At 44.1% G+C, this 13,530-nt stretch overlaps 1 protein-coding gene across 4 annotated transcripts in view; it reads right to left on the bottom strand.

Annotated features, from left to right (window-relative positions):
* The window catches only part of LOC129838664 (ankyrin repeat and sterile alpha motif domain-containing protein 1B-like), a 245,952-nt gene that overhangs the window by 72,154 nt on the left and 160,268 nt on the right, over positions 1-13,530 (bottom strand). The gene's annotated exons all lie outside the window — the stretch shown is intronic.

Here is a 13,530-nt window from a genome sequence, read left to right as displayed (position 1 = left end):
TAAAAATGGAAATATGACATTTAGATAAGTATTCAGAACCTTTACTCTACTTTGCGGAAGCACGATTAAAGCCTCGAGTCTTCTTGGGTATGACACTACAAGCTTGGCACACCTGTATTTGGGGAGATTCTCCCATTCTTCTCTGTAGATCCTCTCAAGCTCTGTCAGGTTGGATAGGGAGAGTCGCTGCACAGATATTTTCAGGTCTCTCCAGAGATGTTCGATCAGGATCAAGTCCGGGCTCTGGCTGAGCCACTCAAGGAAATTCAGAGACTTGTCCCCGAAGCCACTCATGCGTCTCCCAGTCCCAGCTGCTGAAAAACATCCCCACAGCATGCTGCTGCCACACCCATGCTTCTCTGTAAGGATGGTGCCAGGTTTCCTCCAGACATGACTCTTGGCCAAGGTTACTCTCTGTTTAGGGCCAAATAGTATTCTAGTTTGCGCTGTTTTTGGAAAATTATTTCCAATGTGTTAAGTAATTATCTTTTTGTTATCTCATGGTTTGGTTGGGTCTAATTGTGTTGCTGTCCTGGGGCTTGCTTCGGGGACTCTTCTCTAGGTTAATCTCTCTATAGGTGATGGCTTTGTAATGGAAAGTTTGGGAATCGCTTCCTTTTAGGTGGTTGTAGAATTGAATGGCTCTTTTCTGGATTTTGATCATTTGCGGGTATCGGCCTAATTCTGCTCTGCATGCATTATTTGGTGCTTTACGTTGTACAAGGAGGATGTTTTTGCAGAGTTCTGCATGCACTCTCTCTCTCTCTATCAGAATTGGGGGTTAGAGGTAGCATGGGGCAAAAGGCTTAATACAGAGGAGTCCACAAGGAGAATGGGCTAATTTATTTACTACATACTAACTATTGCATACGCACCTACACACACACCCACACACCTGCATTATCTAGTGGTGTGTCTATACCGGGAGTGAGATCTGTCTCCATTTAAGCCCCTTCATAATGACCCCTTAATGTAAATACAGAAGTCATCTTCACCCATTTCCATGACGACAGGCACCTCCCCCCTCGCCCTGTCCGTACATCAATCAGACCAACAGCTGTCCTTTACTGGCTGGTTAAGGTGACAGACCACGCCCCCTCACAGGCCCTCTATTGTGGACAGAGAAAGAAGCCGAGTTCTCAAGGTAACAACAACAATCACCAAAGCTTGAGTAAAGTAGGGAGTGTGTGTGTATATTGTTATGCGCATGAGTGTAATGTGTGTGTGTGTGTGTGTGTGTGTGTGTGTGTGTGTGTGTGTGTTTGCCTGTTGATCCCAGTAGGCTTTACTGCAGTGGTAGTGAGCAGAGTTAGGGTCAAATTCATTTAGGCTCTAGTCAATTCCAGCACATGAACTTGATATGCAACTGTAATGGGAAAAGTGGCCTCTCCATTGCATAGCTGTTGTTCCCATTTCAGTTTGCTGTCAATTTCATCTCCTGAATAGAGTGGTGCTAAAAAAAATGTTTTTTTAAATGGCCACCATCAATTTCCAGCGTTTTCTTTCTAAGGCTAATGGAAACCAAATCAATGATTTATCTCCCCGTCGTCCAACATCTCATGAATATGAAATGATGTGTACCGCGTCGGGGTTTCCTAGTTGAAGGAAGAAGCTCAAACCGTTTCCCTCGCCACTCGGCGGCTGAAACCTCAAAGAGAAACAGAACATGAAATTACTTCCTAGCGAGCTAATGTGGCGGAATGTTCCAGCGTCAGAGAAATAGAAACTAACAATAGGGAAGTTTGAAGTAACCCCGGTACTTGAAAGAGACTGGGCAGAAGCTTAGGCGCGGCTTCATTCAATATTAATTATATCTAAAGGCATTTCAGAGCAGGGGAAGAGATCACAGATTTATAAAATAAAGAAAAAAGGGCCAGGCGAGGCGAGGATGAGAGAATTCCCCAGACTCTCAGAACTTCTGCCAGAGACCCTCAGCAGTTTTTGACTGGGAGCGAGCTGGACTAAAGTAGTATAATACTAATTGGTAGGGAATGACAAGGATAGGATGGTATGTGGGTGGGTGATGGTATGTGGGTCATTCTTAAAATACGGTCGCATTTGGGCAAGGATTTTTGGAAAACATGAACTTATTTTAATATTTATTTTTATTTTTATTTATTTGGGTACATCTTCCCATTCGAAACCAACTAACATGGTAGCTTAATGACTTTAAACAATTGATACCATTATGATAACATTGTGCCACCAGTAGGAATAGTAACACCAATGATGGTAACACCAATGATGGTAACACCAATGATGGTAACACCAATGAGACATTTGAGATAAAGGAGGATTTTCTGAAAAGGAGGCTTCACATGCTCAACTCTAAGGTCATCAAGCCTTTACAAACCATTTACTGAAGTGATATGATTAATCATTTTGCTCACAATGTTATTGTGATGAGCCATCAAACAGGCAAAGCGTCAATACAGGACTAAGATCGAAACCTACTACGCCGGCTCTGACGTTCGTTGGATGTGGCAGGGCTTGCAAAGTATCACAGATTACAAAGGGAAACCAAACCACGAGCTGCCCAGGGATGCGAGCCTACTAGACGAGCTAATTGCCTTCAATGCTTGCTTCGAGGCATGAAACAATTAACCATACATGAGAGCACCAGCTTTTCCAGAGGACTGTGTGATCTCGCTCTCCATGTGAGTTCGATCTTTAAACAGGTTAACATCGACAAGGTCGAGTGGCCAGATGGACTACATACTCAGAACAGCTGGCAAGTGTCTTCACTGACATTTTCAACCTTTCCCTGACCATGTCTGTAATACCTACGTTTCAAGCAGACCACCATAGTCCCTGTGCCCAAGATCGCCACGGTAACATGTTTAAATGACTATTGCCCCTTAGCAATTACATCTGTAGGCTTGAAATGCTTTGAAAGGCTGGACATGGCTCACATCAACAACATCATCCCAGACACCAGATGACAAAATCTTATTGCACACCACACTGCCCTCGCCCACCTGGATAAAAGGAATACCTATGTGAGAATGTTGTTAATTGATTACAGCTCAGCATTCAGCTCCATAGTGCCCTCCAAGCTCATCACTAAGCTCAGGACCCTGGTACTGAGAACCTCCCTCTGCAACTGGATCCTTGACTTCTTGACAGGCTGCCTCCAGGTGGTGAGAGTAGGCAACAACACATGTGCATGCTGATCCTCAACATGGGGGCTCCTCAGGGGTGCGTGCTCAGTCCCCTCCTGTACTCCCTGTTGACCCACAACTGAATGCCTGACTCCAACACCATCATAAAGTTTACTGACGGCATGATGGTCGTAGGCCTGATCACCTAACGACGATGAGACTGCCTATAAGGAAGGAGGTTAATGACCTGGCAATGTGGTGCTGATCATGGAATACAGGAAATGGAGGGCCGAGCACGCCCCAGTCCACATCGATGGGGCTGTAGTGGAGCGGATCGAGAGCTTCAACATCCTCGATGTCCACATCACTAAGGAATTAACATGGTCCACACACACCAACACAATGCCTCATTCCCCATAGGAGGCTGAAAAGATTTGGCATGGGCCTTCAGATCCTCAAAAAGTTCTACAGCTGCACCATTGAGAGCATCTTGACTGGCTGCATCACTGCTTAGTATGGCAACTGCTTGGCATCCGACCGCAAGCTGCTATAGAGGGTAGTGTGATTGACCCAGTACACAACTGGGGCCGAGCTCCCTGCCATCAAAAAGTCATTAAGCTACCTCTATACCAGGCGGTGCCAGAGGAAGGCTCTAAAAAGACTCCAGCCACCCAAGTCATAGACTGTTTTCTCTGCTCTCGCACGGAAAGTGGTACTGATGCACCAAGTCTGGAACCAACAGGACCCTGAACAGCTTCTACCCACAAGCCATAAGACTGTTAAATAGTAAATCAAATGGATTACTGAGAGAGAGAGAAAGAGAGAGAGAGAGAGAGAGAGGAGAGAGAGAAGAGAGAGAGAGAGAGAGAGAGAGAGAGAGAGAGAGAGAGAGAGAGAGAGAGAGAGAGAGAGAGAGAGATTTAATGGGAGCTCAGTGATGGGACATGACCAATGGCCAGAGGTTCATTCTCATAAACTCATCATTACAGCAGCAGGTCAGTGGGGGTTATGTCAAAATTATAATTTAGATGGATGGATAGATGGTACGCATGCACGCACACACACACACACACACACACACACACACACACACACACACACACACACACACACACACACACACACACACACACACACACACACACACACACACACACACACACACACACACACACACACACACACACACACACACACACACACAACAAAGAGATCTAAACTGCCTGTACAGAACCTTGCATGGCTCAGCACACTGGTGTTGCAGTTACCAGGGCAACCAAAGAAACAGATGCAGGTCACAGCGAGCAGAGAGAAATGGTGGGAGGAGGAGGGCTTGTCCAACACCCACAAAACCCTTTATTACACACAAACACGTACAGTGCATTCGGAAAGTATTCAGACCCCTTCACTTTTTCCACATTTTGTTACGTTACAACCTTATTCTAAAATGGATTAAATAATGTTTTCCCCTCATTAATCTACACACAACACCCCATAATGACAAGGCAAAAACTGATTTTTATACATGTTTGCAAATTTATTACAAATAAAAAACTGAAATACTTTATTTACATAAGTATTCAGACTCTTTGCTACGAGATTCAACATTTAGCTCCAGAACATAATTTTTCCATTGATCATCCTTGAGATGTTTTTACAACATGATTGGTAAATTCACCTTTGGTAAATTAAATTGATTGGATATGATTTGGAAAGGAACACACCTGTCTATATAAAGGTCCCACAGTTGACAGGGCATGTCAGAGCAAAAACCAAGCCATGAGGTCGAAGGAATTGTCCGTAGAGATCCGAGACAGGATTGTGTCGAGGCACAGTTCTGGGGAAGGGTACCAAAAAGTGTCTGAGCATTGAAGGTCGCCAAGAACACAGTGGCCTCCATCATTCTTAAATGGAAGAAGTTTGGAACCACTAAGAATCTTCCTAGAGCTGGCCGCCTGGCCAAACTGAACAATCGAGGGAGAAGGGCCGTGGTCAGGGAGGTGACCAAGAACACGATGGTCACTCCGACAAAGATTCAGAGTTCCACTGTGGAGATGGGAGAACCTTCCAGAAGGAGAATCATCTCTGCAGCACTCCACCAATCAAGCATTTCTGGTAGAGTGGCCAGACGGATGCCACTCCTTAGTAAAAGGCACATGACAGCCCGCTTGGAGTTTGCCTAAAGGCACCTAAAGGACTCTCAGACCATGAGAAACAAGATTCTCTGGACTGATGAAAACAAGATTGAACTCTTTGGCCTGAATGCCAAGCGTCACGTCTGGAGGAAACCTGACACCATTCCTACGGTAATGCATAGTGGTGGCAGCATCATGCTATGAGGATGTTTTTCAGTGGCAGGGACTGGGAGACTAGTCCGGATTGAAGGAAAGATGAACGGAGCAAAGTACAGAGAGATCCTTGATTAAAACCTGCTCCAGAGCGCTCAGGACCTCAGACTGGGGCGAAGGTTCACCTTCCAACAGGACAACGGCTCTAAGCACACACCCAAGACAACACAGGAGTGGCTGATAGTTATATGAAAAGAGATTCATCTAGGATATTTTCGTGGGCCCTAGTTTCAGTGACACATCCAATGTCTTAATTTAATCATTGAAGATCACTGTGCAGTGACACTCCCCATCCAACCTGACAGAGCTTGAGAAGATCCGCAGAGAAGAATGGGAGAAACTCCCCAAATACAGGTGTGCCAAGCTTGTAGCGTCATACCCAAGAAGACTCAAGGCTGTAATCAACGTCAAAGGTGCTTCAACAAATTACTGAGTAAAGGGTCTGAATACTAATGTAATGTGATGTTTCCGTTTTATATTTGCAATACATTTGCAAAAATTTATAAAAACTGTTTTTGCTTTGTCATTATGGGGTATAGTGTGTAGATTGATGAGAGAAAAAAACGATTTAATCAATTTTAGAATAAGGTTGTAACGTAAGAAAATGTGGAAAAAGTCAAGGGGTCTGAATACTTTCCAAATGAACTGTATTCAGACTCATATTGTAACGGCAGCCTTCCTTCTCTTCAAGAGAAGAGGAGGTGTAGCAGGGATCGGACCAACGCGCAGCGTAGCCAGTGCTCAACATGTTTAATTAAACTAATAAACAGTGAACACTACAAATACAAAATAACAAAATGTGGCAAACCGATACAGCCCTATCTGGTGCAGAGAAACACAGGAAACAACCACCCACAAATCTCCAACACAAAACAAGCCACCTATATATGATTCCCAATCAGGGACAACGATTGACAGCTGCCTCTGATTGAGAACCATATTAAGCCGAACACAGAAACAGACAAACTAGACACACAACATATAATTCCCACCCAGCTCACGTCCTGACCAACATTAAAAGAAGCACAACACACAATGACTATGGTCAGAATGTGACACATATAGGCAGTCTGTCTCTCTCTGCATAAAATACATCGACCATTTCCTACACCAGCCAAACCAATACTACTGTATATATCACACTGTAAAAAAGCCATTTAACCATTTAATCAGCATTATTCTGTGAGTTGAGTGCACTTCAAAATAGCATTGAAGTGGATTCAACCTATGAATATCAAGGCTACCAGCTGCAACACGATTTCTAGTCGCTCGACACTAGATTTTAGATTGCTCAAGATTTATTGACTAAAATTACAAACTCATGTTGGTTTAAAACCACACCCATGATTATCATATTTCCCAGTATGCTCCATTACAGGTTGATTATCAGAAGTGTTTGTTAAAATACCTGTGTTTTTGCATGTACATTGATGGGTTGATTAGTCTTAAACGACACAAAAATAAATAAAAAGTTTCTAAACTAATCCAATCTGTTAGTAGTTGGATTTATTGCACCAGTTACTGAGATGGCTGTTCCAGTTTAGATGATTTAGGTAGTCTCATGAATAAATCTTCCCTACCCCGGAAGTCATTCTCAGGGGTTCACACTAACATTTTCCCCTGGTGGTCCTGGTACCACTAACTTTTTCATTTGGAAGCAAATCAAACCATTATAGCGTCACACAATAGAAACAATTATTAACCACTTACAAAGTCATTCACAATGTATTTTAAGAGGTGTAATAGACGACAGATGCTATTCAATAAATACGTGGTTTCATCTAACGTATCCATGCAGGAATGCATAAATCAAGATATTTTGATGTGCAACCTTATTCAGGGATTTTCATGAATTTTGGGTTGACAATTTGGCTATTGTTGTTATATTTTACTGTTAAAATAGGGCTCCAGATTTGTATTTTGTTCAATAGAGATGAATCTATTGTAAATGTTTACTTTTGTATTTTTCTTACTTTCTAACTCCGCATTGTTGGCAACGGGCTTGTAAGTAAGCATTTCACTGTAAAGTCTACACCTGTTGTATTCAGAGCATGTGACCAATAAGATTTTATTTGACTAAATATTTATGTTTGCTAATATCATAGGCTAATTTATTTGGGGCTAATTCACCACCTGAGTAAGAGGAAACAGAAAAAACACCATAGCTAGATCGCTAACTCTAAACATAATACCCACTGCTTGTACTGTAGCCATGTATTAATCTAACAGTACATGCAATGTCCTAAAAATACATTGTAGTTGAAGCCTATACCCACTGTGTATTTCACACTATCTGTATCTCAATGCCATATCAAATGTATTGGTTGTAAAATAGTTCTTTAGAGCACAATATTGAGAGTTGAGAAATAAAACGTATACCTACAGAAAGCTGAGAACCCTCTCTCTATTTTCAACAGCGACAACATTAGTTGCTTCCAAATCAGTGTTTCTCCCGCAACTGGATTTTGAAATGTTATAGCCTACAACCTGAACAATTGTTTTACTCCCGGTGTGCGGGGGGGAGGAGTTAGTGTCTCATCACAGCAGCAGACCCCAGCGAAACAGGCACAAGGGCAGGGCAAAAACTGTCAATACAGGAATCAAATCAAATCACATTTTATTTGTCACATACACATGGTTACCAGATGTTAATGCAAGTGTAGCGAAATGCCTGTGCTTTTAGTTCTGACCATGCAGTAATATCTAACAAGTAATCTAACCTAACAATTTCACAACAACTACCTTATACACACAACTGTAAAGGAATGAAGAAGAATATGTACATACAAATATATGAATGAGTGATGGCCGAACGGCATAGGCAAGATGGAGTAGATGGTATAGAGTACAGTATATACATATGAGATGAGTAATGTAGGGTATGTAAACGTTATATAAAGTGGCTAGTGATACATTTATTACATACATTTTTCCATTATTAAAGTGGCTAGAGTTGAGTCAGTATGTTGGCAGCAGCCACTCAATGTTAGTGATGGCTGTTTAACAGTCTGATGGCCTCGGTCCCCGCTTTGATGCACATGTACTGACCTCGCCTTCTGGATGATAGCGGGGTGAACAGGCAGTGGCTCGGGTGGTTGTTGTCCTTGAGGGCAGGTAGTTTGCACCTGGTGATGCGCTGTGCAGACCTCACTACCCTCTGGAGAGCCTTACGGTTGTGGGCGGAGCAGTTGCCGCACCAAGTGGTGATACAGCCCGACAGGATGCTCTCGATTGTGCATCTGTAAAAGTTTGTGAGTGTTTTTGGTGCCAAGCCAAATTTCTTCAGCCTCCTGAGGTTGAAGAGCCCTGCTGCGCCTTCATCACCACGCTGTCTGTGTGGGTGGACCATTTCAGTTTGTCCGTGATGTGTACGCCGAGGAACTTCCACCCTCTCCACTACTGTCCCGTCGATGTGGATAGGGGGCTGCTCCCTCTGCTGTTTCCTGAAGTCCACGATCATCTCCTTTGTTTTGTTGACATTGAGTGCAAAGTTATTTTCCTGACACCACACTCTGAGGGCCCTCACCTCCTCACTGTATGCCGTCTCGTCGTTGTTGGTAATCAAACATACCACTGTAGTGTTGTCTGCAAACTTGATGATTGAGTTGGAGGCGTGCATGGCCACGCAGTCATGGGTGAACAGGGAGAACAGGAGAGTGCTGAGAATGCACCCTTGTGGGGCCCCATTGTTGAGGATCAGCGGGGTGGAGATGTTGTTACCTACCCTCACCACCTGGGGGCGGCCCGTCAGGAAGTCCAGGACCCAGTTACCCAGGGTCTCGAGCTAAATGACGAGTTTGGAGGGTACTATGGTGTTAAATGCTGAGCTGTAGTCGATGAACAGCATTCTTACATAGGTATTCCTCTTGTCCAGATGGGTTAGGGCAGTGTACAGTGTGAATGCGTCTGGAGCGGTAAGCAAATTGGAGAGGGTCTAGGGTGTCAGGTAGGGTGGAGGTGATATGGTCCTTGACCAGTCTCTCAAAGCACTTCATGATGACGGAAGTATGTGCTACGGGGCGGTAGTCATTTAGCTCAGCTACCTTAGCTTTCTTGGGAACAGGAACAATGGTGGCCCTCTTGAAGCATGTGGGAACAGCAGACTGGGATAGGGATTGATTGAATATGTCCGTAAACACACCAGCAAGCTGGTCTGTGCATGCTCTGAGGATGCGGCTGGGGATGCCATCTGGGCCTGCAGCCTTGCGAGGGTTAACACGTTTAAATGTTTCACTCACGTTGGTTGCAGTGAAGGAGAGCCCGCAGGTTTTGGTAGCGGGCCGTGTCAGTGGCACTGTATTGTCCTCAAAGCGAGCAAATAAGTTGTTTAGTATGTCTGGGAGCAAGACATCGTGGTCTGCGACGGGGCTGGTTTTTCTTTTGTAGTCTGTGATTGACTGTAGACCCTGCCACATACAGTGTCGAGAACAAGTATTTGATACACTGACGATTTTACAGGTTTTCCTACTTACAAAGCATTGTATGATTTTTACGTAATTTATTTGCATTTTATTGCATGACATAAGTATTTGATACATCAGAAAAGCAGAACTTAATATTTGGTACAGAAACCTTTGTTTGCAATTACAGAGATCATACGTTTCCTGTAGTTCTTGACCAGGTTTGCACACACTGCAGCAGGGATTTTGGCTCACTCCTCCATACAGACTGGAGACTGGCTAGGCCACTCCAGGACCTTGAGATGCTTCTTACGGAGCCACTCCTTAGTTGCCCTGGCTGTGTGTTTCGGGTCGTTGTCATGCTGGAAGACCCAGCCACGACCCATCTTCCATGCTCTTACTGAGGGAAGAAGGTTGTTTGCCAAGATCTCGCGATACATGGCCCCATCCATCCGCCCCTCAAAACGGTGCCGTCGTCCTGTCCCCTTTGCAGAAAAGCATCCCCAAAGAATGATGTTTCCACCTCCATGCTTCACGGTTGGGATGGTGTTCTTGTGGTTGTACTCATCCTTCTTCTTCCTCCAAACACGGCGAGTGGAGTTTAGACCAAAAAGCTCTATTTTTGTCTCATCAGACCACATGACCTTCTCCCATTCCTCCTCTGGATCATCCAGATGGTCATTGGCAAACTTCAGATGTGCCTGGACATGCGCTGGCTTGAGCAGGGGGACCTTGCGTGCGCTGCAGGATTTTAATCCATGACGGCGTAGTGTGTTACTAATGTTTTTCTTTGAGACTGTGGTCCCAGCTCTCTTCAGGTCATTGACCAGGTCCTGTCGTGTAGTTCTGGGCTGATCCCTCACCTTCCTCATGATCATTGATGCACCACGAGTTGAGATCTTGCATGGAGCCCCAGACCGAGGGTGATTGACCGTCATCTTGAACTTCTTCCATTTCCTAATAATTGCGCCAACAGTTGTTGCCTTCCCACCAAGCTGCTTGCCTATTGTCCTGTAGCCCATCCCAGCCTTGTGCTGGTCTACAATTTTATCCCTGATGTCCTTACACAGCTCTCTGGTCTTGGCCATTGTGGAGAGGTTGGAGTCTGTTTGATTGAGTGTGTGGAGAAGTGTCTTTTATACAGGTAACGAGTTCAAACAGGTGCAGTTAATACAGGTAATGAGTGGAGAACAGGAGGGCTTCTTAAAGAAAAACTAACAGGTCTGTGAGAGCCGGAATTCTTACTGGTTGGTAGGTGATCAAATACGTATGTCATGCAATAAAATGTCAATTAATTACTTAAAAATCATACAATGTGATTTTCTGGATTTTTGTTTTAGATTCCGTCTCTCACAGTTGAAGTGTACCTATGATAAAAATTACAGACCTCTACATGCTTTGTAAGTAGGAAATCCTGCAAAATCGGCATTGTATCAAATACTTGTTCTCCCCACTGTACCTCTCGTGTCTGAGCCGTTGAATTGCAACTCTACTTTGTCTCTATACTGACGCTTAGCTTGTTTGTTTTCCTTGCGGAGGGAAAAGCTACACTGTTTGTCTTCGGTCATGTTTTCGGTCACTTTGCCCTGATTAAAAGCAGTGGTTCACACTTTCAGTTTTGCACGAATGCTGCCTTCAATCCATGGTTTCTGGTTGGGGAATGATTTAATAGACGCTGTGGGTACCACATCACCGACGCTCTTGCTAATAAACTCGCTCACCGAATCAGCGTATTCATCAATGTTGTTGTTCGATGCTATGCGGAACATATTCCAGTCCACGTGATCGAAGCAATCTTGAAGTGTGGAATCCGATTGGTCGGACCAGCGTTGAACAGACCTGAGCACGGGTGCTTCCTGTTTTAGTTTCTGTCTATAGGCTGGGAGTAACAAAACGGAGTCGTGGTCAGCTTTTCTGAAAGGAGGGTGGGGGAGGGCCTTATATGCGTCGAGGAAGTTAGAATAACAACGATCCAGGGTTTTGCCAGCCAGGGTCGCACAATCGATATGCTGATAAAATTTAGGGAGCCTTGTTTTAAGATCAGCCTTGTTAACATCCCCAGCTACAATAAATGCAGCCTCAGGATATGTGGTTTCCAGTTTACATAGAGTCAAATGAAGTTCGTTCAGGGCCGTCGATAGGTCTGCTTGGGGGGGAATATACACGACTGTGATTATGATCGAAGTGAATTCTCTTGGTAGATTCTCTTGGTTTTGAGGAATTCTAGGTCAGGTGAACAAAAGGACTTGAGTTCCTGTATGTTGTTATGATCACACCACGTCTCGTTAATCATAAGGCATACACCCCCGCCCTTCTTCCCAGAGAGATGCTTGTTTTTGTCGGCGCGATGCGTGAAGAAACCAGGTGACTGTACCGACACTGATAGCGTGTCTCGAGTGACCCAAGTTTCCGTGAAACAAAAAACATTACAGTCTCCGATGTCTCTCCGGAAGGCAACCCTTGCTCAGATTTCGTCTACCTTGTTGTCAAGAGACTGGACATTGGCGAGTAGTATACTCGGGAGCGGTGCGCGATGTACCCGTCTACGGAGCCTGACCAGAAGAACGCTCCGTCTGCCCCTTCTGCGGCGCTGTTGTTTTGGGTCGCCGGCTGGGATCTGATCCATTGTCCTGGGTGGTGGGCCAAACAGAGGATCCACTTCGGGAAATTCGCATTCCTGGTCGTAATGTTGGTGAGTTGATGTTGCTCTTATATCCAATAGTTCCTCTCGAATGTATGTAATAAGACTTACGATTTCCTGGGGTAACAATGTAAGAAATAACACATAAAAAACTAAAAATACTACATAGTTTCCTAGGAACGCGAAGCGAGGCGGCCATCTCTGAGGATAATGCACATTACTGTTTGACCAAATCATGGTTTTAGCCTCCTAAACAAATAGGATGTTTGGAGTAAGAGAACCATGTAGAATGAGCAGCAAGCACCGATGCGACTAATACATATGTTTTACTCGCACAACCAATGTGACTAAACTGTTGCAGTTTGGGGCCCTGATTCTGAATGCAGGTTGTGGGTGTTTTAAAGTTCCATTTGTTGGATATTCCAATTGGAACTACTGTACACATTATTTTGCAAGCCAGCAATATGCGACTTGCAGGCTTGTTGTGGCTTGTAAACCAGGAGTTTCAGACCACTGAGTTAGGGTGTAACTAGGCCCTCAAAGAAAGGTCTTATGATATACTGTATGTAATGTATTGTCATAGAGAGATTAATTTAGAGGCACACAGGGAAATATGCAAAAAAGGTAGAATACATTCTCAAGTTGAATTGTATGTCCACAACGAATGAACATACATTTCAACTTGAAAATATGCCCAAATGTTGAGCAAACAAAAAATCCTATTGCAGCTCAACATGTTATACATCTATCGTTACATTGCGCTCAGACTGCTAGCCAATACAACTGGAATATTAAGATAATGGACTTCAGCCTTATTGTGTCATGAAACTCATTCTGCATGGAGATACAGTCATGGTGGCTGATAGCTTTAATGTCAACTGGACATCCGCTCTTGTATAATACATAAATAAAGATTAGGCAGGGGCTGTAACAGAGATGTACACAGACACACACACGCAGGGTTGCACTGAGTTTTTGTATCATCATTCAAATGTTTGGTTATGTGATAAAGCTGTAAGAAGGAATAGGAATGTATCTCC

Source organism: Salvelinus fontinalis, chromosome 39 (genome assembly GCF_029448725.1).
Source record: "Salvelinus fontinalis isolate EN_2023a chromosome 39, ASM2944872v1, whole genome shotgun sequence".
In the NCBI taxonomy this organism is placed as follows: domain Eukaryota; kingdom Metazoa; phylum Chordata; class Actinopteri; order Salmoniformes; family Salmonidae; genus Salvelinus; species Salvelinus fontinalis.
Note: the sequence above shows the minus strand (reverse complement) of the source record. Positions and strands in the feature narration are given on the sequence as shown.